Source organism: Balaenoptera physalus, assembly GCF_965194825.1.
Source record: "Balaenoptera physalus genome assembly, chromosome: 20".
Lineage (NCBI taxonomy): Eukaryota > Metazoa > Chordata > Mammalia > Artiodactyla > Balaenopteridae > Balaenoptera > Balaenoptera physalus.
The window spans coordinates 51,958,746-51,985,781 of NC_138901.1; the positions used below are offsets into that span (position 1 = coordinate 51,958,746).

A 27,036-nucleotide genomic window follows, 5' to 3' on the forward strand; every position below is an offset into this window, starting at 1 on the left:
GGAAGATCCCACATGCCATGGCGCAACTAAGCCTGCGAGCCACAACTACTGAGGCCTGCGCGCCTGGAGCCTGTGCTCCACAACGGGAGAGGCCGTCACAATGGGAAGCCCGCACACTGCAGGGAGGAGTAGCCCCCGCTCGCCACAACTAGAGAAAGCCCACACGCAGCAATGAAGACCCAATGCAGCCAAAAATAAAATTAATTAATTAAATTTATTTTAAAAAATCAAGCACCACTAATTTAAATAATAATAATAAAATTAAAAAAATAAAAAATAAAAAGGTAAAAATATATATTCTCTCTCTATTCTTGTTTTAACTCAACTGTCCCTTTTTCCAGCTGCCAATCATAAACTGGTTAACTCATTCATAACTAGTTATATTTATACATACAGGATACTTTGGTAGAAACAGAACGATATTAACCCATCTCGTTCAAGCCAATTACTATCCCCCAAGCCGCAAGATAGCTCAGAAATTCAAGCAACTTAAACCAGTGAATGACAGAACTTGAACCCAGGTCTTCCGATTCCAAAACAGTTCTCCTCCCCTTAAACTGCCATCTATCTCAGGAAGAGAACAGGTGAGCTTATTCATGAAGGGCCAGTGAGGGAATAAGAGCAACTAAAAAGAACAGTTCAGTTTTACCTTTAAGCTTTCCTTACCCATTAGGTAGGAAACATAGTGTGTAACCCACAATACCTCCTGGAACAAAATGAGTGCACCATGAGGTTTTTCTTTACTTTTTTTTTTTTTTAATAATTCTTTATTTTATTTATTTATTTTTGGCTGTGTTGGGTCTTCGTCTCTGTGCGAGGGCTTTCTCCAGTTGCAGCAAGCGGGGGCCACTCTTCATCGCGGTTCACGGGCCTCTCACTATCGCGGCCTCTCTTGTTGCGGAGCACAGGCTCCAGACGCGCAGGCTCAGTAGTTGTGGCTCACGGGCCTAGTTGCTCCGCGGCATGTGGGATTTTCCCAGACCAGGGCTCGAACCCGTGTCCCCTGCATTGGCAGGCAGATTCTCAACCACTGCGCCACCAGGGAAGCCCCACCATGAGGTTTTTTAATGCTGGAGTTCTAGCTATACTTCCCAAAGATCCTTCTCTTAGGGTAGTAGATGAAGCCTACTTAATTACCTGACTTCATACTTGCCATTATCATATATTAACTATATCTAGTAGAAAGTGGATTTCAATGCATTGTTTTTCAATTAGTGATAGTGAAGGGAATCTTAGCACACTTTGTCAAACTATACACACATTCTCTCTGACCTTGGTTAATGAGAACCACTGCTTTATTTTTAGTCTGAAAGTACCTGTTACCCTAAATACAGTTTCTCTTTATCTGTCACCAACATTTTGAGTAGGAAAGGAGCTAAAATGTAGATACATTCTAGAGAGTGGTAAAGCATGTTATACTGAGGAAGTAGATTTGTTACACGTTGGTCAAAATGGGACTAAGCACCATGTAAATTAATAACATGAAGTCAGCAAGTGCTGAGGCAGAGCTTTTGGAAAACTTAACTGATACCAAGTCCACAAAAGGAAGGTCTTAGTCTGAGCTTCCTCCCTCTCCAACACATCACCATGGATTGGCTTCATGTTTGGAGCCTTTTTTTTTTTTTTTTTTTTTAATTAATTTTGTAAGTGAAATAGGGAGCATTTTCTTTTTTCTTTTTTTTTTTTAATTTTATTTATTTATTTTTTTTATGGCTGTGTTGGGTCTTCGTTTCTGTGCGAGGGCTTTCTCTAGTTGTGGCAAGCGGGGGCCACTCTTCATCGCAGTGCGCGGGCCTCTCACCATCGCGGACTCTCTTGTTGCGGAGCACAGGCTCCAGATGCGCAGGCTCAGTAATTGTGGCTCACGGGCCCAGTTGCTCCGCGGCACGTGGGATCTTCCCAGACCAAGGCTCGAACCCGTGTCCCCTGCATTGGCAGGCAGATTCTCAACCACTGCGCCACCAGGGAAGTCCCTGTTTGGAGCTTTTTGATTCTTAACAATACACTCAGATGATCTCACTCAGGGAGAGAAAGAGCTGTTTTTCCGCGTATGGTGAGACTATCTGTCTCCAGATCTTCCTCGTGCAATTACATACTGTTCACCAGAAACTAAAAATGCTTCTTGGGTGTAGCCCTAAGAGACAGTGTTAGAATTATTAAAGGGCTCCTGGCTCTCTGGTTTAAGTCCATAACCAACTCACAATGGACTCCTGAGCCTTTTGTACCATCTAAAAGCAAGGACCCAAAGTGACACTAATGGCAATAGTTGGATGGGTAGGTCTCTGGACACTCACAACAAAGTCTGTCCTTCCATTAACTATGGGGTTATGAGTAAAGTGGTTTGGGTTGTTCCTCAACTGTAAAATGGAATTTCTACCACTGACGGTACCTAACTCAGAGCTGAAAGGATAAAACGAAGTAATACAAATTAAAGCATTTTGAGGAATAAATGTCTTATGCAAGCCCCGGTTATTACCACTCAGAACTGCCTAAGTGCTTTATGAACTGTGTAGCAAGGAAGGAGAAAGAAGCTCCTCAGAGGCAGCAAGACATCACCAGAGGAGAGGATTCTGAAATATGCCCAATTTTAATTCTTAATAGTTGTTCCTGCTTCTAAAAAGTTGTGTGGAAAACTGAATTTCTGAAAAGTGAATCACTTTAAGGACAGTAGGAGGAATTAAGAGGAATTCCTCAGTATTAAGAGGAATTCCAGCATGCGTCTTTAAAGTGTTTTGGGGAACATAAACTATCATTCTCTAATTTATTCATCTGGGATGTCTCTACTTTTATATACCAAGTATTCAAAAAAAAAAACTTTGTTGTGTTTTAAAAGGGGGGGGGGCTCTATCCCCTTAGATATGAGACAACATAGGTGAAGACCAAATTTCAATGGTACCTGTTAGAAAACATCCAGGACTTGCAGAGCCTGCCATCAAAGCCCAGTTATCATCTCCCTAAAGCACTGAGATCACAGGTGGAAAAGAATGTGAGCACAGAGGTGAAGCTGCCCACGTTCATCCCTGTGCTCCCCTGACAGGCACAATCAAGAGCAGACCAATAAGACAGGGTCCCCAAAGCCAAAGAACTTGTAGCCCAAGAATAAAAGATAAATAACATACCAACTTGCCAACTCCCCATTTACGTTCCAAAACCTAAGACAAGGCCTTCTGACTATGAAGGTGCCAGGAGGCACTGTGCTTCCCTTACTGCCACTACCCCTCAGCCAGGAAAAGTCTGTGGCAGGGAGATCTAAGGAGATGATAGAGAAAGTGAGGAAGGAGGGCACGGCACACAAAACGTGGAAGTCTACCGGTAAGTCAGCAGTAAAATAATCATATAGCAGGAATAAAAACTGCTCATTAGAACTTTCAGTATTCCTCTTTCCAGGATATAGATAAATAAAAATGTATAGGCAAGTCAAGTAGCAAGACTCAAATGCCTTGTAGGGAGACAGCAAATCACAAAAATCCATCTTCGAATCCCAAAGAGCCACACTGAGGCTGAGGTAGAGCAGGTATGGTGATTACTCTTCACCTTCAGTTTCTTCACCCCTGAACTGTTCTGGGCAGGATGACAGCTCAATTAGCTCTAATTAAGCCCAAGTCCCATGTAGAGCTGTCCTACTTAGATGGCTGGATCTGAGCCATATGAATTCAAGTGTAAAACGTGCCTCTTAAAACCAATGCACCCCTTGAAACAACAGCTCTCACTCTCACACTGCAGCTTAGTGCTGCCTCAACAAAGTCTTACATTAAAGCAATTTACTTGCTATTACTTCATTATCTCTCCTACTTAAAGCCAGCAAACTGGAGGGAAATTGGGCTAAATGTCAAATCAGCAGTCAGCTCCGGAAAACCCAGCCAGCAAGCAGAGGGACAGCTGAGCTTAGAGTACCGGGCTGGCTCTCAGGAGGAAAACTGGCACTAGGTCTAAAGAAAAGAAAGAACCACAAATTTGTGACTACTCTGTATTTATCGCTCATTTGTTTACTGTGGGGGAGGGAGTAGTACAGAATAGTATGAACAAAGACCACTGATCTGGGTTCAAGACCTGGGTTCAAATTTTGGTTATGCCATTTATTTGCTATATAACTATCGACAAATCATGTCAACTTTCTAAGGCTGTTTCTTCAACTATGATCAAGAAGGCAGGGTGAGATCAATATCAGTGATTCTATAACCCTGAGTGTGTACACATCACAAGAAGAGCGTCTGCAAAAAATATAGATTCCCCAGTCCTTCAGAATCAGAATCCTCAGGGAGGGGAGAAGGGGACTGCGAATCAGCATCTTTAAAAGGTCTCCAGGTAATTCTGAAAGACAGCTAGATTTGGGAATCCCTGGGCTAGATCACGCGTCAGCAAATTATGGCCGAAGTGTTTTTTAGTATGGCCCATGAGCTAAGAATGGCTCTCATATTTTTTAACAGTTGAAAAAAATTGAAGGAATTTTTCATGACGCATGAAAACTATATGAAATTTAAATGTCAGGGTCCACAAATAGAGTTCTATTGAAACACAGCCACACTTGTTTGTTTCATATTGTCTGTGGCTGCTTTCCCCCTACAAAGGCAGAGCTGAGCAGCTGTAGCTGAGAGTATGCCCAAAAGCCTAAAATACTATCTGGCCCTTTACAGAAAAAGTTTGCTGATCCCTAATCTCATCTATAACACTGGGGTCTCAAAAAAATGTTTGTACCTGCATAACACTTCAGGGCTACCACACACATACTGGAAACAGCAATGATTCTCACAGGCTGTTTAATAGCAAGCCCCACCTCTCTGGATGTTCTGACACCTACCCTCCCACCTATCACCTCAGGGGAATCACCAATCCACCCTGTTCCTTCCAATTCTAAAAGCCCACAAATGAACAGTTCTAACTAAATCTAATCTTTCTTACCAGCTTCTGGGCAAACACCATCCTATTCTATGTTAGCACAAAATACACCAAATGCCAAAAGACTGCTGCTCTCAAAGCTTTTGACCTCAAACGCCCCAAAGGCTACAGAGAAATATAAATGGGGCTCTCAAGGTTTCCACCTTGGAAGCCACTATGGGGTGGAAACACAACACACCCAAGCCGAATCAATAGTTCACTTAGGCCAGAGGGCCCCAGAACTTTTCCCAAAACATCCCTAATCAAGGGAAAGTGTCAGACTAAGGCTTATGAATCCCTGTGCTGTGTGGTCTGACAATCTACAGCTCAGAAGTGCCACCAGCTTAGCATCTCAAGGTATACAGGGAAAGAGAGAAAGTTCAGCCAAAGGGCGACACTGTTGCTCTGACTGAGTTACTTTCTGAATGACTCTTCTTTCTGACTCATCTCTCTCAGAGCCTGGGAACTCTCATGCCCATCAACCCAAAAAAATGGGGGCGCTGGGACACCTTTGCAACTGCACAAAGTGGGAGAGAAGAGGACAGGGCTGAAGCTCCCACTTGGTGAAGAGTTGGGCACCAGAAAACAGTTTTCCAAAGGCACATACACAAGCTCAAACCATCTTTTAAATGAATGGATCAACAGAGCGCTGATGATGGTGAGGTCCTTTTCACACTGTGTCCACCCATTCACGTATTCATTCAACAAAAACTTACTTGCCATCTTCTAGGGACATGACACTGTGCATGAACTATGAACAAGGCAGAGATAATGCCTCCTCTGTGGTTGACACAATTATAAAGTACCATGATTGGCGAAGAATGGGATGCTGTGTATTTCCACAGCAGGAGCATCAGAGATCTCAGAGGAAAAGAGGTAAAGAGTCATGTCATGCCTATGTGTCATAAGCATAGGGGACAGCATGTGTGATGGTCCCAAGAGTAGCACGTTGTAGACTGGCATGGCCAGGTGAGTGATTCTGCAAGAGGGAGGCTAAAGAAATAGGCTGGGCCAAGTTGTAGACGTCCTTGTTAAAGAGTTTGATCTTAACCAAAGCCACCGAAGGGTTTTGAGCAGAGAAGTGACATGAGCAAACCTCCATTTTTTTTTTTTTTTTTTTTTTTAAGATTTATTTATTGATTGATTGCTGTGTTGGGTCTTCGTTTCTGTGCGAGGGCTTTCTCTAGTTGCGGCAAGCGGGGGCCACTCTTCATCGCGGTGGGCGGGCCTCTCACCATCACGGCCTCTCCTGCTGAGGAGCACAGGCTCCAGACGCGCAGGCTCAGCAGTTGTGGCTCACGGGCCCAGCTGCTCCGCGGCATGTGGGATCCTCCCAGACCAGGGCTCGAACCCGTGTCCCCTGCACTGACAGGCAGACTCCTAACCACTGCGCCACCAGGGAAGCCCCAAACCTCCATTTTTAAAAGGGCATTCTGACAACTGTCTAGAAATTTTAGTTTTTTTTTTTTTTTTTTTTTTGGTTGGCAGCGGGGAGTGCGGAGTAAAATGTTTACAGGCCAGGAGACCAGTTAAGAAGCTGCTGCAATCATCCATTGGCAATAGAGACAGAGAAAAGAGGGAAGACAAAGAAAACCATCATTCCACACTCAATCAATCATGATCCCTTGTCCCTAACTCCCAATGGTTCTAGTTCTAAGTAACTCAATTTACAGAGACCAGCAGTGGCCCAGAACCAAGCAGAAGTCTTTAAAATCACACAGAAGTCTTACTCAAACTAAGTGAAACACTGATTTCATTTTTAGAGATAATTTGGATATTCTTATCTTATTTTCTTTCAATAATATTTTTAAACAGCCTAGCATAGTGTCTGGTAATTAATACATATTCAGTAAGAGACTGTTGAAGAATCTATTAAAATATATAGATTTGAGGGGCTTCCCTGGTGGCACAGTGGTTAAGAATCCGCCTGCCAATGCAGGGGACACAGGTTCGAGCCCTGGTCCGGGAAGATCCCACATGCCGCGGAGCAACTAAGCCCGTGCGCCACAACTACTGAGCCTGCGCTCTAGAGCCCACAAGCCACAACTACTGAAGCTCGCGAGCCTAGAGCCTGTGCTCTGTAACAAGAGAAGCCACTACAATGAGAAGCCCATGCACTGCAATGAAGAGTAGCCCCCGCTCGCTACAACTAGAGAAAGCCCGCGTGCAGCAACAAAGACCCAATGCAGCCAAAAATACATTTTAAAAAATAAATAAAATATATAGATTTGATAGTAGTAAGATAGATTATCCAGGTAATACACAGAAAAAACTCACAAGAAAAACAGTACAGTACTAATACTAATGCTGAAGGGAAATAGCACACTCACCACTATTTATGAGAATTTAAATATTTCTCTTTCTGGAGGATAATTTGGCAAAACCCAAAAGTATTCAAACGAAAAGAGAGGACTGGGCTTCCCTGGTGGCGCAGTGGTTAAGAATCCGCCTGCCAACGCAGGCGACACAGGTTCAAGCCCTGGTCCAAGAAGATCCCACATGCTCGTGCACCACAACTACTGAGTCTGTGCTCTAGGGCCCATGAGCCACAACTACTGAGCCCACGTGCTGCAACTACTGAAGCCCATGTGCCTACAGCCTGTGCTCCGCAACAAGAGAAGCCACTGCAATGAGAGGCCTGCGCACCGCAACGAAGAGTAGCCCCCGCTCGCCGCAACTAGAGAAAGCCCGCGCGCAGCAATGAAGACCCGATGCAGACAAAAATAAATAAATAACATTTTAAAAAAAGAAAAGAGAGTCCTCCCGCGAGGGAGAGGATGTGCGCGCAGCGCCTTCCACCCAAGCGGAAGTTTTCGCAGGGCAACTGAGAAGGACACAGTTAAGATGGAGTTTCCAGCCCAGTGGGTCTGAGGACCAGACCGTGACCCCATAAAGCATGATCTCCTGTTCAGACTGTGGCAAAGGTGTTGAAGCAACTTTCAAATTCTGCCCCTACTGCAGAAAACCTTTGCCTACAGAGGAGCATGAGGGGTCCCAGACCTTTGTCAAGCCGTCTATGTCATCCTCCCAAGCTTGGACTCCTCCCCTGAAATCTACATTCATATATATCAGACTGCCTGCTTGACATCTATTTGATGTCCCATAAGTGTCTCCGCATGCCCAGAACTAAGCTCCTGATATGACTGCCACCCCCCACCTGCCCCTTCCACAGACTATCCCATCGAGGTAACAGCAGTTCAGCTTATTCAGTTTCTCAGACTATGGAGTCATCCTCAAGTCCTCTTTCTCTCCCACCCCATGACTGCAGCCCTCCAGCAGATCTCATCAGCTCTCCCTTTAAAAGTCAATGCCGAGGACTTCCCTGATGGCACAGTGGTCAAGAATCCACCTGCCAATGCAGGGGACACAGGTTCGATCCCTGGTCCGGGAAGATCCCACATGCCGCGGAGCAACTAAGCCCATGCGCCACAACTACTGAGCCTGCGCTCTAGAGCCCACGAGCCACAACTACTGAAGCCTGTGCACCTAGAGCCCGTGCTCCGCAACAAGAGAAGCCACCACAATGAGAAGCCCGTGCACCACAATGAAGAGTAGCCCCCACTCGCCTCAACTAGAGAAAGCCTGTGAGCAGCAACGAAGACCCAATGCAGCCATAAATAAATAAATAAATTTATTTTAAATAAATAAATAAATAAATAAAAATAAAAAAGGAAAAGAAGAGAAAACAGAGTACTATCGGGATTTAAGGATTTTGATCCTGAGTAATAGCAGCTCCATCTGCTACATTCCAGCTCAAGAGACTGGACAAGAAGTGACCACAGCTAACATCAGAATACAAGCCGAAGTCCTTACAATGGCCGACAAGAGTCCTGCGTAATAATCATTCTCCACTCCTGCAGCTTCCTGATACTTGAATATGCTAAGCACATTCCCACTCAGGGGGCGTGGGGGGGCGATATTTTCTCTCTAGCCCAGTGGTTCCCAACATTTACGATTCGTAGGAATTGCCTATGAATCTTTTAAAAATACGGATGCCTGACTTCTATCTCCAGATATTGATTTAATTGGCGTGGAGGTGAAACCTGGGCATCATGATTTTTAAAAGCTTCCCAGATGATAGTACTGTACCAAAGTTTGAGAACGACTGCTCTAATTTACACTGTTTTTATAGCACTTATCACCAATTTTTACACACACACCATGACAGGAAGGACTTTGTGGATTTCATTCACCACAGCCAGCAGACTCATAGAGGGTAACCTATAAATACTTGATGAACAAACAGCCTTTCTAGTCTGGTCTTTGGCTGCTCCTCCTGCCTCCACTCTTGCTGATACAGCCTACCCTTCAGCAATTATTTGTGATGCCCTAAATTCACCATGTTCTTCCTGCTACTATGGCCAATCTCCGTCTAACGCCTTCTCATGCACTCCTTTTTATATCGAATAAAGCCCTCCTTTTCCTTGCTTAAGACCCTCTTCCCAACCCTCTACCTCCAGGCTGAGCTTGACACCTTATCCTCCAGACTCAGAGACTATTTCACATGCCTCTGTGATACCGGGTATCATGGTACATCTTTATTATATACACACATCTGTCTTTATATGAGCTCTGTCCATAAAATTTTTCCATGATGATGGAAATGTTCCTTATCTTCACTGACCAATAGAGTAGCCATCAGCCACAGGTGAGTAATGAGTGTTTGAAAGGTGGCTATGGTGACTGAGGAACTGAACTTTTAATTTTATTTCATTTTAATTAAATAGCCCCATATAGCTAGTGGCTACCACACCAGTCAGCACAGCTCTAGGCTGATGTCCTTTAGTGAATGATTCGTTTCTATATACCAGGACACAGGAATTATCAATAGTGAGGGACAGCTGACTGAAGAGATGGATGGATATGAGTTTGCTCCAAAGATTATAATACCCATACTTTTACAATTTCTGGCTTTGCCATATGATCGGAGCAAAAGACACATCCTGAAGCACAAATAAGTCTCAGCCAACGGGAGCAAAGGATTGGAAGAACCTATTCTACTCTTCTGCCCAGATATATAATCCACATAGTGTGGAAGTGTGGCCTCACACCTGATTTTAACTATTGGACTGCACCTTTCAGAAGCTTGGGGGCAGCTCCCAACTAAGGACAGGTTGAATTTACAGAGCAGGCTCTGTGCTTTAGGAGTTAAGAGTACCCCAACCTACTAAGACACAACTCAGACACCGAGAGCTCAAGGTTTCCCAGCTGAGCAAAACAAGTGTGTCATACTCAACCACCTTAGTAACAGTCAAAACTTCTCCAGCACCTTCTCTGTGTAAGGCACAGTTCTAAGCACTTTATGACTATTAGCCCATTTAACCTCACAACAATCCTGTGAGGTAAGTACTACTATTATTTCTATGTTACAGATGAGAAAACTGAGCACAGAGAGGTTAAGTGACCAGCCCAAGTCTGGTTCCAGAGTCTGAGCTCTTAATCTTCCACCTTTAAAAGGGGCAACTTTTTTGGCAGAACCAAGAATCACACTGAGGATGTTTATAAAGGCCAAAAGCTAAAGCAACCCCAAGCAAAAACCCACCAATGGCTCCAGCTATCATTCACTGAAAGACCACTGGGCCAAACCAACCGAGAACTCTTGCAGATTAAGGTAAGTAGATACTTCCAGTCCAGATCATACCATGAAAGCTGGTGGAAGCACTTAACAACTGTACCCTAGGATAATGCCAGCCAGAAGAGAGAAGAAAGAAAAGTGGGAAAAGTGAATAAAAGCTTGTTCTCCATATCAGTAAAATAGCAGTAATAAAACTAGTAAAATAAAAACCCTAATATTTTTCTAGATAAATCCACAATCTGCCTGTTTAATAAGGAAGTAGTTCTTCAAGAATCAAAGAATATATGTGCATTTACACACTATCATCAAGGGACTGTGCATGGTCCAGAAAAAATATGAGAAAACATACCCTCCTGCCTACCCACCTACCACAATACAGGAAAACCCCTGAATATCTCAGGAAAGGGAGGAGTAAGAACTAATCTAAGAACCCAGAGAAGAACGAAGCTTCAGTTTAAGAAAGATGTGGTCACAAAGAAGGTTTCACAAACCACTCTGCTGTGGGCACCAAAAAGCAAATAACCAGCATTACAGGGCGCTCTGACAACCTCATGTGAGCTTCAGATTTAAGCAAGGCACCAAATAAGGGAAGGATTCTGGAGCATCAACTCCTAGGAAAAGTGTTTCAAGTTAAAAATGGTTATTCAGGTTTGGATGTGAACTTCTGTATCTGTTCTTTATCAACAGAGGCACCTCTACCTCACTGGCAGCTAGCAGTAGAAAGGGAAGAAAATGGTTGGAATAAAAATGGATTACACATAGACGACAACATGAGCTGACGCAGCCTGGCATTTACCTGGACACCACAGACAAGGCTATAAACATGCAACGCAGAACTTGTAGGATCCCACATCCCAGCTGGACCCAAGCATCGCCAAGGAGCAGGCTGGCCATGATGTCACTTTTCCCCCAACAGCCAGAGTTCAACATTAAGGCCAAAAACCACAGCACTTTTGGTGAGAGACTCAGTTTCACTGTGACTGGAGGAAGGCCTGCTTCCATCTAGTTTTCTGTCAGTCATATCCTTTTTGTGCTGGTTCCCAGACTCAAAATGTCTAGTTCAAAAGGCATGGCAAACACCTTCAAATTCCTTGTCTTTGATCCAATTCTCCTCTTCATTTTCCTTATCCTCTCTCAACAATGAAAATCAATCTTAGGCACACCAGAAAGCAGGTAAATCATGAACATTAACTTCTTCCTAACTTATTTACAGTGCTTTATCCCTCTCACTGTTACTATGAAATGTATAGGGAAAATGTGAGTTTAGAGTTGAAAGAGAAGCACGAAAATGACGAGTCAAACACCAATTACGCCGGGACTTCCCTGGTGGCACAGTGGTTAAGAATCCACCTGCCAATGCAGGGGACACGGGTTTGATCCCTGGTCCGGGAAGATCCCATATGCCATGGAGCAACTAAGCCTGTGCGCCACAACTACTGAGCCTGTGCTCTAGAGCCCCCGAGCCACACCTACTGAGCCCACATGCCGCAACTACTGAAGTCCGCGCACCTTGAGCCCGTGCTCCGCAGCCAGAGAAGCCACTGCGATGAGAAGTCCGCGCACCACAACGAAGAGTAGCCCCCGCTCGCCACAACTAGAGAAAGCCCGCGTGCGGCAATGAAGACCCAACACAGCCAAAAACAAACAAGCAAACAAACAAATAAATAAAAACTAATTACACTGGGTTACACAGTTTGCTTAGTTTGTGACAACTGATCAACCTGTATGGCTTCGATACATGCACTTTCCTGTATGTATATTATACTGTAATAAAGTTTTCTTCAAATTACCACAACCTCTGCTGCTGTTCCACAAAAAGCCTTTATTTCATGCCAGTATCCTTTGCCCTATATGTCCTAACCCCCGTCAAGATTCTAACTCTGAGGTGGTAAAAAATGAAGGTGACTGTGCTAAAAGGCTGTGGCTCCATCTAGGTGCAGAAAGCTATGCTGGTGTTAAATACCAGATCTACTGATGGTGTAAATTAGATCCTATTTTACAGATGTAGAAACAAGGAAAGAGACTGAGAAATGTGTTGGCAGAAATAAAAAGAAATTTAGGAATATGACCCAGAAGATCTGACTCCAAGTCTGCATCAGCCACAAGGGACAGCTTCTCAGGGGGCACCAAGGGCATCTACTAGTGTCTTATCCAACCTTTTGATATGTATCACTTCAAAGTATTTTAAAAGCCATACTGCTTTACAGATCTGTCCGGAAGTCTAAAAGAAAATATGCCAAAGAAATTCCTCGAAGAGAATGTCAACTGACTTACAAATAGTTTGCTTTACAAATTAGGGCCTAGCATCTCAGAGATTTGTGGCACAAGTCAGCTCAAAATCTCATTAGACAAAATAAGACTTCCGTATCTTTACCAAGAAACACCCCAGAAAAATGCAAATCCACAAAGGTATTATTCCAACTCCTCTTTTCCATATGCTTCAGTAGTTGCAGTCCTACTGTGCGTGTGAAGAGCAAGAACAGGACTTATTGCCAACAGTTACAACACAGTACATAACTTATTCCCAAGCCAAGCTAGGCTTGGCTCAGAAAGCTTCCCAGAATGATGGAAGGCATGACTGTAGGATGACTCAACCTTTGCTAATGCATAAAATAAAGCAAAGAAGAACTATTTGAAGGATTCACTTCTAAGCTTGGGCCAAATCAAAAGCCCAGAAGTATCCACTTTGTGATGAATCTTCAGTTCCAGCTGACTGATTAGACAGCATTGGTGTGGACATCTGTACTGTGGCCTAAGATGTTCTAATGACAGACTCCTGGCTAGGAATCTCAGAAGCAACCACTCAGTTTCTAACCACACCATGTTTTAATCCATGCTGTTCCTTCTGCCAGAAAAGTCTGCTACCCACATCTCCCTAAAGAACTTCTTTCATCCTTCAAAATTAAGGACAGATCACCTTTCTAGGTAGCTTTCCCTGTTCATCATGAGTTAATTTCTTTCTCCTCTGTATTACCCCTATACAGTATACATATTTCTATTATAACATGTAACATTTCATTACAAGTATTTACTTACGTATCCATTTTTCTTACTACACTGTATCTTTGAAGGAAGGACCAATATCATTTACCTTTCTAGGTGCAGTGCCTAGAATAATGACCAGCATACAAAGCTATTCACTAAATATTTATGGAAATGACCTGAATGGGGACAGGAAAAACCCTGATCCCCTCAGAGATGACTAGCTGACCTGAGAAAGGGGTTTCACAACTGGATAAGTAAGAGAAGAGAAAAATGTCCATATAAAACTGTGAAGCCAATTATTTAAGTCCACATATAAAGGTATATACCGTACTGCAAGACAGAATACAAAAAAGAAAGAGGAGCCATCAAGAAAAAGATTAGAGGTCAGGAGCAGTAAGGACACGACACAAAATGCATGCCAGAAATCCCTGACACTTACTAAAGCCAGTTACAAGTTCAGCTCTAACCTCTGGAACAATTAAAATAGAGAATTATTCTGAATAACAAATTCGTAAATGTGCATGAGGTTTAAAAAAACACACAAAAAAACCTCACACAGTACAACTATCTCTGATACTAAAAGCAAAAATTTCTCCCGTGGGTTTCCACAAAGAAGATACCAAGTAATGCAAACAGCAATGATTCCCTAGGCCTCTTTTATTATTTGTCTTAATATAGCTGATGACCTTACACCAAAGTACAATTCAGTCAAAGCAATACTACCACGGACCAACATGTCACCTAGGTACACGTTCTAGGAATGAATGACATGGAAAGAGCAAAAGGAGGAGAGATGCCTAGTGATTCCCAGAGCAGACACTCAATAAATTTTGAATCGGTAGACAGAAGATAGACAACTGGAAAAATCACTGAAGCTCTTAATAATAAAAATGTGTGATAAATACATTTTACAGGGACTTGAGCATCAGAAAGCATCTCGATAGTATTTTAAGTTCCTTCTGGTCTAGGGAGTCTATATACTAATACTTGGGAAAATAAAACTGAGCAGTAACTTCAATATTAAATATTTATGAGTAAAGTGAAAGGCTTCCAGGAGGGGAATAACCTGAGTTTCCCCCTGGAGCCAAACAAAGGGTCTACCGACTGGGGTAAGATCACAAGCCAAGAAGACAACTATTTCATATTCTCTACCTTAGCCCAAACATCACACCCAAGACAGTGAAAACAGAGTAGACAGATGAAATCCCGGGACCTTAAAGAGTAGATAGGGATTGGAAAAAACAGAACCACAGATACGTCTCCCCACGAGTATGGTCAGAAACTTAAAAAAACATAGGAAATTGGTGAGAAAGGTAACATGGGGAAAACAAAAAGGTCAGTGCAGTCTCTTACCCCACACAACAGACAATACGTTATATACAAAGTGAGCTGCTCCCACTCACTACTAGTAACGTCGCCTCACTACTCTGTCCCTTCCTATAGCAGCTGCAGATTGAACATGGATCCTGTGTAAGGGTCTCATTCTTATTTGGAAGGCTCTTCACAGACTAGGAGCTGGATCCTAAGGGACGATTTATAGTACACCCGCACATACATTCCAGTTGGCTGGAACTCAGCAGCTGATTGCTCCCTTGTCTAACTTGGTAAGGAGCCAAAGGAGGACTTTTCTCAGTCGACTCTCCCAGGCTGGAAAATTCTCTAACCCCAGAGTTCTGGCTTAAGTCTGGATATCAGGTTATTCAGGAGATGCCAAAACTACGTCTTTACATTGGCTTTGAACAAGTCTCTCAAGTACACCATACGGATTCCCACAGATCTCAAAATCATCTGGACATTAAGGCCAAAGATGGCCACTCTTCCTCTCACATAGAGAGGAACATGCTTTCCAAAGCATGGCCAACATCAAAACAAAGCTTTCATAAATCATACATCAACCTGAACAAGTCTTGAAGGGTGAACAAGCAACAGACACACTCATTAAATGGCCTCCTTACAACCTTTTTATTCTACACTGAAAATTCTCCCTATTCCCCCAGTGACTGGAATTCTCTCTCACTGTGGTTGATCCCTATGCCATGAAAGGCCAAATTCTAGGTCTGTTTCTCTGACTGAGAGGAAATGAAGGAAGAAACCTTAACAAGGTGTTTTTTTAATCTCAGTAGGCTCTAAATCACTGGTTCTCAACCAAAACAGTTCCACCCCTCCCAGGGAGTCCTTGGAAAATCGTGGGGGCCAACTACTGGCATCTAGTGGACGGGGCCAGGAATGCTAAACATCCTATGGTGACAGGCCAGAAAAATGAACTGTGCCCCCAAAAGGCAATAACACCCTCATTAACAATCAATGTCCTAAAGGACCTCTGGGTTAACTGCCTTCACCCGCCCAGATTCTGGGGCAGTGGTGGGCCAACTTTTTCTGTAAAGGGTCCGGCAGTAAATAGTTTAGGCCTTACAGGCCACATACGTCTCTCTGTCACACGTTCTTCTTTTAAAACAACTCCTTACATAAAAAGGTAATAAACGCTTCTTAGCTTGCAGGCCACTGGCAGTCTTGTATCTCCCCCTGTTCAGAGCACTACCTGACTCATTACAGTCCACTTATATTGAGAGATGCTGACTAAAATAAAATTCGATGCCGTGTGTTATAAACAACTCCAATAATGAACATTACAATTTTAAAGAATGCAACAAGAGCTTCAGAATTTAGTCTTAAAACCTAAGAACTGAGGCATGTATTTGACTTCTAATCAATTAAACAGTTCTCTCCTCTCCTCCCCTGTGCATTTCAGTAGCAAGTTTTCTTGTGAATGTTCGTTTTCAAACATGTTACTGAAAAGAGCACAGGGGCAGCCTTTCCCTCTCCCTTGAGGGTATGTAACTTCCTATTCACTATGCGTGCCACTCAAAAAGTCTCTTTAGAATTACTACTCTTAACATTTTCTAAAATGTCTAAACCAAACCAAAGCCTGGAAAATCTGACTGGTATCTGGGTCCTGACTTTCCGGATGGTAACTAAAGGTCACGTGGGGTGGAAAGTGGCCTGTGGGTAACACAGAATACACACATGCACGCGAACAGGATATGTTGGTAATCCGGTTTCCTGAGACCTGGTGAGTTGTGAGAGTTCTCATCAACACTCTTGGGGAAGATGAAAAACCTTAAGCTGGGAAATACTGGATTTTAAGAAAGTATTCATTCTTAGAATTAGATTTCTGGTTGAAGCAGAAGGGGAAGGTACACCTCCTCTTCCTCCACATTTTAGTTGTCTAAAAACATAAATAAAACAAACACAAAAAATAAATGAAGCGAGTATCTGACGAGGTTTCTTCACCGTGTGGAAGCTGGTGTCTGCAGCATGGCTTATATCACGTCTCAAGCCCAGAAAGACGAAGAGTGTGGTTTTGGTGTCTAACCAGCCTCAACTGCACCCTGGCACTCTGTTTCTTCCCCCTAGAGAACTCTGCTCTGCTAGAGGAAAGAAACCAACCTCACATCTTGAAACAAAACTGCTAGGATAAAAATAAAGCCCTGAAGTGGTTTGGTGACCGAGGTCATATGGGGCGTTAAGGGTTTGTAGTTAGGGCCAATGTACTTTGAGAAACTTCCACTCACTGCTAACCACAAAGAGACAAAGACAGACATCAGCCCGAGAGTCCAACAGTGATCCAGGCAGGTGGCCCCAGACCTTGTCTGTTAGAGGCTGTTCCTCACAGCAAACTCATAGGATCAATATCCGAAAACACCCAGTCCCAGTTCTGACTTTCTTTGAAAGTAATCTCACCAAGCTGTTTCTTATGGCCTGAGAAAAAGAGAGCCAATCTGTAGCCTCTTCCTGTAGAAAGAGGCTCTTATGAACTCCTGTCATCACATGCTGCCAAATCTCAGTTGACAGAAGAATACTTTCAAAGAGTTGCCAGGGTGGAGGAGAATGACACGGGGTACATATTGTAAGCTACTTTACAAAAGTAAAGGGCCACATCAGTGACATGAAGTTAATAAAATGCCCACAGCAACCCCGAAAAAATACATGGTACCCACCTCACAGATATAAAATCTCTGTATTCATGAGGCCAAAAAATTAAGCTAACTTTCTCTGCTTTGACGATATAATTATGGGGCAATGCAATAACTGAGTTATCATGGACAAAACATTTACCTATTAGCAGAGAGACTCAATTCTTCTCTATCATTGTAAATCAAGTCAATGCTTAGGCTACCCAGAGGAAATCAGGTCAAAAGCTATTTTGAGCTTCATAGTGGCACTAGCTCTGGAAGTGCCAACCTGAAGGATCATGATACAACTCTAGGAATTGGAACTCACTCTAATACAAGGCAAGACATCCTGCCTAAGGAAGCAGGCCTTCTAAAACCATGCTCTCATCTATAGTTATGTTCATGGGTGGGGGCAGGGGGGTGAGGGGAAGGTGGAGGCATTAGATGTGTATCACCCACACATCACAGCTTTCTTCTGCACGGTGGTGGCAGCAGTGGTAGCAGCAGCAGCAGCTGGAGTGCACAAATTATGCAAGGGGCACTGAAAAGCAAGACAAAGGATGGGTCTGAAGAAAATGCCACCTGCATACCACACTTTTAAAAAAAGCCTTCAAGCAAATATAATAAGTTGAGCATGTGAAAGCTCTGTGCTACGGCCACCTGACCTGGATTTCCCACAGTGAAGCTGTGCTCCTTTTTTGGCCCATGTTTACTTTGCTGGACTCTTGATTAAAGGCAAGAAAAAAATGTACTCATATACTATCCAGCCTTGTAGAGCCATGTATCAGAGTCGGAAAGAAAATCATCATCCTCGAAGGAAAAACCACCATGGAAACATGGACACAAGAGATTCAGGCAGGGACAGCACACAAAATCCAGGCAGATGATTCCCAAACCTTGGCAAATAAGGTTCTCACTCTGCCAGAGATTCCACATAACTATCAAAAAGCCTGGGGACAAGGAAAACTACATGAGACCAGAAAAGCTTATTCTAACCAACTGGTTTGGTGGGTGGCATTCAGACTTTACTAAAACACAGCCTGAAGCTTTTCAGTTCACACGCTTAGGCAGTATAACTTCTCACTTTTCACCAAGCTTGGCTGCAACAGGATGCTGAGGAAAGAGCTCTGTCCCAGAGCTCTGTAGGTAGGCCTCAATTCCCACAGGTACAAATTTCATTAAGAAACAGAAGTGATACCTTCAGATTCCTTAGGCTCACTACTGGACAGCAGACAGAGTAACCCAGCCAGGTAGCAGGACATACTGCTAACTGATTTCTGGGTCAACAACAATGACAACGTCACGTGAATCCCAGCAAAACACCTATGGCCCAATGATTAAGACGTTTCCCTGTGCCCAAAGTCAGGCCCGTTTGGGTGCTCTTGTCAATCTTAAACTGAATCTCTGAGAAACAACTTAGATGTCTCTTAAAAACCTGGATTGTAATAACTTACTTTGGTGACACTTTTAAAGCAAGGATCACAAAATCAAATGCCTACAGAGGCAAGGTGCGTGATATAAGTAAGCAACATACAAGCAAGCATAGGAGAGGTAAAGGGGCTAGTGGCAAACTAAAAGGGGGTAGGTACTACTCAGCTCTGGCAAATTGTTGCCAGATCTTGATTTCTTTTGAGAATTAGCTGGCAACTGACTGTAATTTTAAAATAAAACAAACAAAAATCCACTATTTGTACCACTTGAACTCTGGTTAGTGAGCTAATCTGACACCTCCTAACGCAATAAAAAATGAGGCACACGGCCCCACCAATGAAGTACTCTTACCAAAAATGCTGAAAGTATCTAACCATGTGTTTAACTCTCATTTACAGTTATATGGGGAGAGAGGAACAGGTTAAATGATACCACAAGGAAAGAGAGGCAAATCCAGAATGCGGAAATTCCGTAGGACAATTGACCTGCTTCTTCTTTTTTTTTTTTTTTTGACCTGCTTCTTTAACAAGCTAGTGACATGAAGAAAATTTTTAAAAGGGAAGGCAGAACCGGTCTTGATTAAAAGAGACTTAGGAAAAAAAAATCAAACAATAATATATAGATCTTGATTTGAACAAACCAACTCTAAGAAGACATTTGTTAGATAATCTGGGAAATGAAGTTATAGATCAGATATTGAATGACGCCAAGGAAAGGCAGGGCAATGGCCCTGTGGTACGTAAGAAAACGTTCATTACTTTTTTAAAGGCATGTAGGGGGCACTTCCCTGGTGGTCCAGTGGTTAAGACTCCATGCTCCCAAAGCAGGGGGCCCAGGTTCGATCCCTGGTCAGAGAACTAGATCCTGTATGCCGCAACTAAGAGCTCGTGTGCTGCAACTAAAGATCCCACGTGCCGCAACTAAGGATCCCGCATGCAGCAACTAAAAGATCCCACACGCAGCAACAAAGATCCTGCATACTGCAACTAAGACCCAGTGCAGCCAAATAAATAAATATATATATATATATTTTAATTAGAAAATAAAAGGCATGTAGAGAAGTGGAATATGTAGGGATGCAGTGATCTAGGGTTTGCTTTAAAATACTTCAGCAGGGGGTGAGGGGGAGAAGCTGAAACAAATGTGGAAAATGTGGGTGACAGGTATGGGGGTTCATTACGCTATTTTCTTGTGTGTGTTTGAAATTTTTCATAATTAAATAAAACTCTTCAAATCAAATGAACAGTTTGCATTTAAACAGTGGGCTGTCAGTTTGTGAATCATCAAGCCTCATTGTTCACTTCGGTTAGAAAGCGAAAAATGCAAAATCAAACCTAATAGCTTAAAAGAACACCGTAACAAAAATGTAAGTATGTCAGTAACAACTACCACCACTGTATGAGAAGTTACAATATGCCACTCATTGCTCTTTACATGCATTATCTCATTTAGTCTATTGTTATCACCACCTTACAAATGAGGAAACCAAAACGCAGGCAGATTAAGGAACATGCCCAAAGTCTCACAGCTAATAACTGATAAAACCAGGACTTGAACTTAGGACTTCCCAAAACTCAAGCTGTTAACTCCTGCACTATCCTGCCTCTGACATACAGAATGCTGGACAAAATTAATGAAAGCTAACAAGCTTCCAAACCCTAAAGAGATATAATGGACTTGCAGGCAATCACTCATGGAAGGATCTCCCAACTCCCAAGCAAAGGTGAATAACAGTGTGTATGATATGCCACTAATAGACAATCATATATCTATCTTATATATACAATTTATATTACATACAAATACACACATACTATATTACCCCATTCAAAAATATTTCTTGGGCTTCCCTGGTGGCTCAGTGGTTGGGAGTCTGCCTGCCAATGAAGGGGACACGGGTTCAAGCCCTGGTCCAGGAGGATCCTGCATGCCACGGAGTAACTAAGCCCACATACCACAACTGCTGAGCCTGTGCTCTGAAGCCCGTGAGCCACAACTACTGAGTCTGCGTGCCATAACTACTGAAGCCCATGCACCTAGAGCCTGTGCTCTGCAGCAAAGAAGCCACCGTGGTGAGAAGCCCGTGCACCGCAACGAGGAGTAGCCCCCGCTTGTGGCAACTAGAGTGGACCCGCGTGCGGCAACGGAGACCCAACGCAGCCAAAAATAAATAAATAAAATAAAATAAATAAAACATTAAAAAAATACATTTCTTTAATTAAAATATTTAAAAAGGCAATCACTCCTCTACTAGATCTGTCAATCTCTATTCCCACCCTCCTAGAAACCAACCCTAACATAACTGCCTAGAAATTTCTCCAACAAGAATCCAGCTTTCCAAACAAGGTCACAAACTTCCTATGCCCAGGGGACCTCACATTAATCCCTCATGCCCCCAATTTATTACTAGCTCAAGATGCTGCCTCATGAAATGGATCCTTTCAGACTCAATCTCTCAAAAACAATAATCAGGGGGCTTCCCTGGTGGCGCAGTGGTTAAGAATCCGCCTGCCAATGCAGGGGACACGGGTTCAAGCCCTGGTCCAGGAAGATCTCACATGCCACGGAGCAACTAAGCCCATGCGCCACAACTACTGAGCCTGCGCTCTGGAGCCCGTGAGCCACAACTACTGAAGCTCGCGGGCCTAGAGCCCATGCTCCGGAACAAGAGAAGCCACCGCACTGAGAAGCCCGCACACTGCCACGAAGAGTAGCCCCTGCTCGCCGCAACTAGGGAAAGCCCGCACGCGGCAACGAAGACCCAACGCAGCCAAAAACAAAATAAATAAAATAAATTTATAAAAAAGAAAACAATAATCAGTCCTATTAGATGTCTAACCTTTCTTGAACTCACTCTTCCTTATTGTTGTGGCTTGAAAGGTTTCTCTTTATGCACAAGAGACAGGACATTATGGTGTCACTTCTAACTGTGCTTTGATAAAGACCAAGATACAGATAACTGTGTTGACCGTAGATATTAGAATACCACTTTCCCAACCAGATTCTAGGTTAAAAATTAGGCATGGATTTTTCTCTTCTGATATCCCAGGATAATGGGCATTCGACATTTCCAATCTAAATGCTGTGCCCTATAAAAATATGCAGGAAGAGCATACCCTAAAATGTTTTATTTATTTATTTTGGCTGCACTGGGTCTTCATTGCAGCGTGCGGGCTCTTTAGTTGCAGCGCACGGGATCTAGAGCACGCGGGCTCAGTGGCTGTGGTGGACGGACTTAGTTGTGGCATCTCACTGGGATCTTAGTTTCCCGACCAGGGATCGAACCCAGGCCCCCTGCATTGAGAGCGTGGAGCCTTCACCACTGCACCACCAGGGAAGTCCCCTAAAATGTTAAAAGTGGCTATCTCTAGGTGATAAAACATATTTATCTGCATTTTCAAGCTTTTTACAATAAGCATGTGTTGACTTTGTGCATTTTTAAAAGCGATAAAAATATGAAAATGAAAAAGAGCTTTGCCCTTCTTGATTGAAGCCATTAGCAATTTCCTCCAACCACCAAGACACAAAGAGACACTAGTACCTTCTCCAGGTTCGAGCTCAGAATGCCTAAAGCACCATCTAAGAGAGCAGTCCTCAAAGTTTAATCAGCAAACTGTGGGGCAAAAAATTCAGTCCACTTTCACCCTACCAAATTTAATGAATGGAAGAGTATTGCTTTTGTTGAATTAACAATGCAGATGTGACAAGTAAACAATGAGAAATTCCAGAAACAAAATGTTATTTCCAGAATCCAGAAGGATATTATACAGGACCAGCCTACGGACCACCACACACCCACGCGTCCACAGCACCAAACAAGAAAGTGGTTCCTGCAGAAGGTTCAGTCTTTCCACCACTCCAACTTTCTCACATTATCCTCCAAACTTATCACAGATTTAGATACCCTGCAAAGCCTCTGCTGTGTCTGCAAAGCACCACCTCTGTCTTTGCTCGGGCTGTTCCTCCTACTTGGAACACTCTCTTCTCACTCTCCCTAGTTAATGTTTCTAGGAAGCCTTCTGAATTTGCCCTCCCTTTGGCCACCACAACCCACGCCTCCACCAGGATTGGACCAAGTGCCCTTCTCTGTGCTTCCAAGGCACCCAAAACATACCTCCCTCACGACACTTACATGATACAGTTGGTCTTCATTATCTTTGGATTTCTCATTTATGAATTCACCTACTCATTAAAACTTATTAGCAACCCCAAAACCAATACTCACGGTGCTTTCACAGTCATTTGTGAACATGTACAGAGCAGCAAAAAATCTGAGTCTCCGCATAACCACATTCCCAGCTGAGATCAAACAAGGTGATTTCTCTCATACTTTAAACTAGTGTCCTTTCTGTGGCCTACTTAGTGCCACATTTTCCACATTTTTGTGCACTGATTAAAATGGTCCCCAAGTGCAGTGCTAAAATGCTATCTAGTGTTCCTAAACATGAGAAGGCTGTGATGTGTCTTAAGGAGAAAATATGTGTGCTAGATAAGTTGCTTGGGCATGAGTTATAGTGCTGCTGGCCACGAGTTCAATGTTAATGAATCAACAATACATTAAATAAGGTGTGTTTAAATAGAAGCATACATAAAATAAGGTTATGTACTAATCAGCTGATGAAAATCTTGTAACCAGGGGCTCATAGGAATCTAACCCTGTATTTCCCTTAGGAGCAATGGTTCAGAACCTACGAATTCAGTGTCTATGGTGACTTTACAGAACATAACTACTGCAAACAACAATAAACTGTATACTGAAACATTCTCTTTATGTAGCCATTCCTTCCATTCACCCGGAGGTTGGTAAAGTAGGCCCACAGGCCAAAGCGAGCCTGCCACCGGTCTTTGTAAACAAAGTTTAACTGGAACACGGCCATGCTCACTCATTTACATTTTGTCTATGGCTACTTCAGCACCACAACAGCAAAGGTGAGTAATAACAGAGACCATATGGCTTGCAAAGTCTAAAATACTTACTATTTGGTCTTTCACAAAAAAAGGCTGCTGACCCATGCACTAGACTCTAAGCTCTTTTTTTTTCTTTTTTTAAATGTATTTATTTATTTATTCTTGGCTGCATTGGGTCTTTGTTGCTGCGCGCGGGCTTTTCTCTAGTTGTGGTGAGCGGGGGCTACTCTTCGTTGTGGTGTGCGGGTTTCTCATTGTGGTGGCTTCTCTCGTTGCAGAGCACAGGCTCTAGGCACGCGGGCTCAGTAGTTGTGGCTCGCGGGCTCTAGAGCGCAGACTCAGTAGTTGTGGCACACAGGCTTAGTTGCTCCGTGGCATGTGGGATCTTTCCGGACCAGGGCTCGAACCCGTGTCCCCTGCATTGGCAGGCGGATTCTTAACCACTGCGCCACCAGGGAAGTCCCGACTCTAAGCTCTTCGAGGAAACAACAATGTTGTACTCGTCTTTACAATCTTAGCACAAAGCTGGCACAACAGGACAGGTAAACCAAACTTCAGTCTGATGAAGCACTGGACCCAGAATACAGCCTTCTGCTCGAAGAAGTCCGGGGTAACTGCATTAAATCCCAGATCTGATCAAGTCTTGGAAAAAAAGATACTATGCAAAGAAATAAAATAAATAATGGAATGTGACAGAAGGATAAGGAGCAAAAGGAAAAAGACCAAGGCAAACAATATCATTTGATGGGTGAAATAATATGAGAGATTCAAATAAGGAAAGACCCAATAACAGGTATTAGTAGCTACTGAGGTCCAGTCTAGTCTGAACCCCAAAACATATTCAGAAGAGTCAAAGAGAAGGAAGGTTTCGCAAGAGCTTGGCCAAATATACAATGACATTTCATTTGTCTAAAGACATATTTTCTACACATAGCACCACGCATGTTGTACATATAACAATCACAATGGGTTGAGGAAAATGCCAGGAATAGTAAACCAAATCATGCCACAATAGGAGAACTCACTGAAGTCTGAAAGACAAACATCTATCAACAGCTCATTCTTCCCCAGCAGATAGACACATGTTACACTGCATTCAAGATGTTGATAACAGAGCAATCAGGCCTGAAAAAATCCTCAGCAGTTCCATCAGAGACTCTCACCTTTCAGTATGAACATTATTTCTGAAGCCATTAATTTAATATCCTTAGATTAACTCACTCTCAGCCACAACTCATTTGCTAAGCAGTACCCTTTTCTGATTTACAAAGGGAGCTGAGACATAGTGGAAGGCACATCCACTAAATAAAGAATGCTTGGAACCCTGGCGACACTGAATTTGAGTGGCTTAGCTGACAGAGAGAGAGTTTAAATGCGAGGCTCAATAGTTTCAGAGGATGCCACTTACAGCTGAGGCTGGCAGTCCCTCCCCAGGTTGCATGTTCAACCCAAACCACATCTCAAGGCTGAAAACCAGCAACCCACAAGCTAACCTCCTGCAGCCACTCAGAGAGAGAGCAAAAGCTCACGCTTGGCAGAGATAGGACAAACCAGTTTGGAGATTACTATCATTACTAACAACCACCTGAAGCCAAATTTTCTGTTTCTTATTCATGGATCTGAATTTTAGCAGTTTGTGCTAGAAACTCTCCGGGAGTTGTGAAAGGAGCAACTCCTATCAAGGCTAATCACTCAAAAAGGACAAATGAAATGAACACGCAAGTAAAGCGCAACACACAAATTACACAGATAAATAAATGGCACACACCTTTATAATGAAACATCATGCAGCCACACTAAGAACATACTAAGAAGAGACACTCTTAGACAAGTGGAAACACAGTCAGTTCAGCTACAAGCTTATTTTGAAAATGTGTATCTGTTCCATCATGATCAACATATTAGGGAACAATTTGAACCTAACACCAATTTTTCTTTTGTTCAGGAAAAACAACAGGTAAACAGAAAACTCCACCCAGCTGAACCGAGCTACACAGGAACACACAAAACACACACACACACACACACCCACCCAAACATCCACCAGCTACTGCAGTTCACCATGTGAACTTACATTCTGAGCCATGCCTATCCCCATCTGGTGTTATACCTGCCGGGCCAATTTCAAATAACCCTCCTTCCATCACTTCACAATAACTCACAAGTAGAAATCCTTCCAAAGCCCACTTCTACAAGCAAACCTCATGTCTTTTTCAAGATAGTATCTACATACTTCTTAACCAATGAACATGTATAAAACTGTACAACTGCTTTATTAGGTTTATATCTTTTTTTTTTTTTAAATATGTCACTGAGGGAGTTTTTGAGTGTTGTGCTCCTAACCCCATTTTCCCTGTAAGCTCCGTAGTTTCTATTGTGCAATTGTGCATAGCACAGTGATTTTTAGGAATGCATGTTTTACCTTATAGGAGAACTGACTGCATGTCCAGTGGATAATTCAAAAAAGCAAACTGTGGGACTTCCCTGGTGGCACAGCAGTTAAGACTCCACACTCCCAATGCAGGGCACCCAGGTTCGATCCCTGGTCAGGGAACTAGATCCCACATGCATGCCGCAACTAAGAGTTCACATGCCACAACTAAGGAGCCCGAGTTCTGCAACTAAGGAGTCCGCAAGCCACAACTAAAGGAGCCCGCCTGCCGCAACTAAGACCCAGTGCAACTAAAGAAATAAATAATTTTTTTAAAAAAAGCAAACTGTATATCAGTATATATAGTATAATCTCATTTTTGTTAAAAAAATATATTTCATGTGTCTGCAGGTATGTGTGTATACATACACAACTATAAATGTTTAGAAAAAGGTCTGGAAGAACCTACATCAAATAGTTAATAGTGGTGTCTCTGAAGGAAAGAACACAAGTGACTCTCATTTTAAACTTTATGTACATTTTTGTTTGATTTAGATACCGTGAATTGGTGTTACTTCTGCAGTTAAAAAAATTCCCTTTAAAAAACAAATAAATCAAAAAATAAGAAGAAAAAAATTTTAAAAACAAACAAACAAATAAATCTGTTCTAATAGTAGAAGTGTTGAAAAGAGTGATCATTACACAATCTGGTTATGCGATCCCTTGTTTAAAATCCTTAATATTAGATATCCAAACTCCTCAATATTTATGAAGAATCTGGCCCCTCCTATCTTCTCCAGCTTCATCCCTCACTTTTCCTCCCCTCCTTTATATGCTCAACTAAGATTTATTTAGAATCTTCTATATGCAGGCAATGGGGATAAGGCAATGAACAACCAGGTACAGACCCCACCCTCACAGAGGCTTGAATCTAGCAA

General features: G+C 42.9%; 1 protein-coding gene and 1 long non-coding RNA gene across 3 annotated transcripts in view; both read right to left on the reverse strand.

Annotated features, from left to right (window-relative positions):
- Positions 1-27,036, reverse strand: part of SMG6 (SMG6 nonsense mediated mRNA decay factor) — a 234,941-nt gene that overhangs the window by 185,361 nt on the left and 22,544 nt on the right. The window lies entirely within an intron of this gene.
- On the reverse strand, positions 764-6,914 carry LOC309651180. Its single transcript, XR_014257966.1, has 2 exons — positions 6,288-6,914; positions 764-5,971 (listed from the first exon to the last, which is right to left on the reverse strand). It is a non-coding gene; the product is annotated as an uncharacterized lncRNA (long non-coding RNA).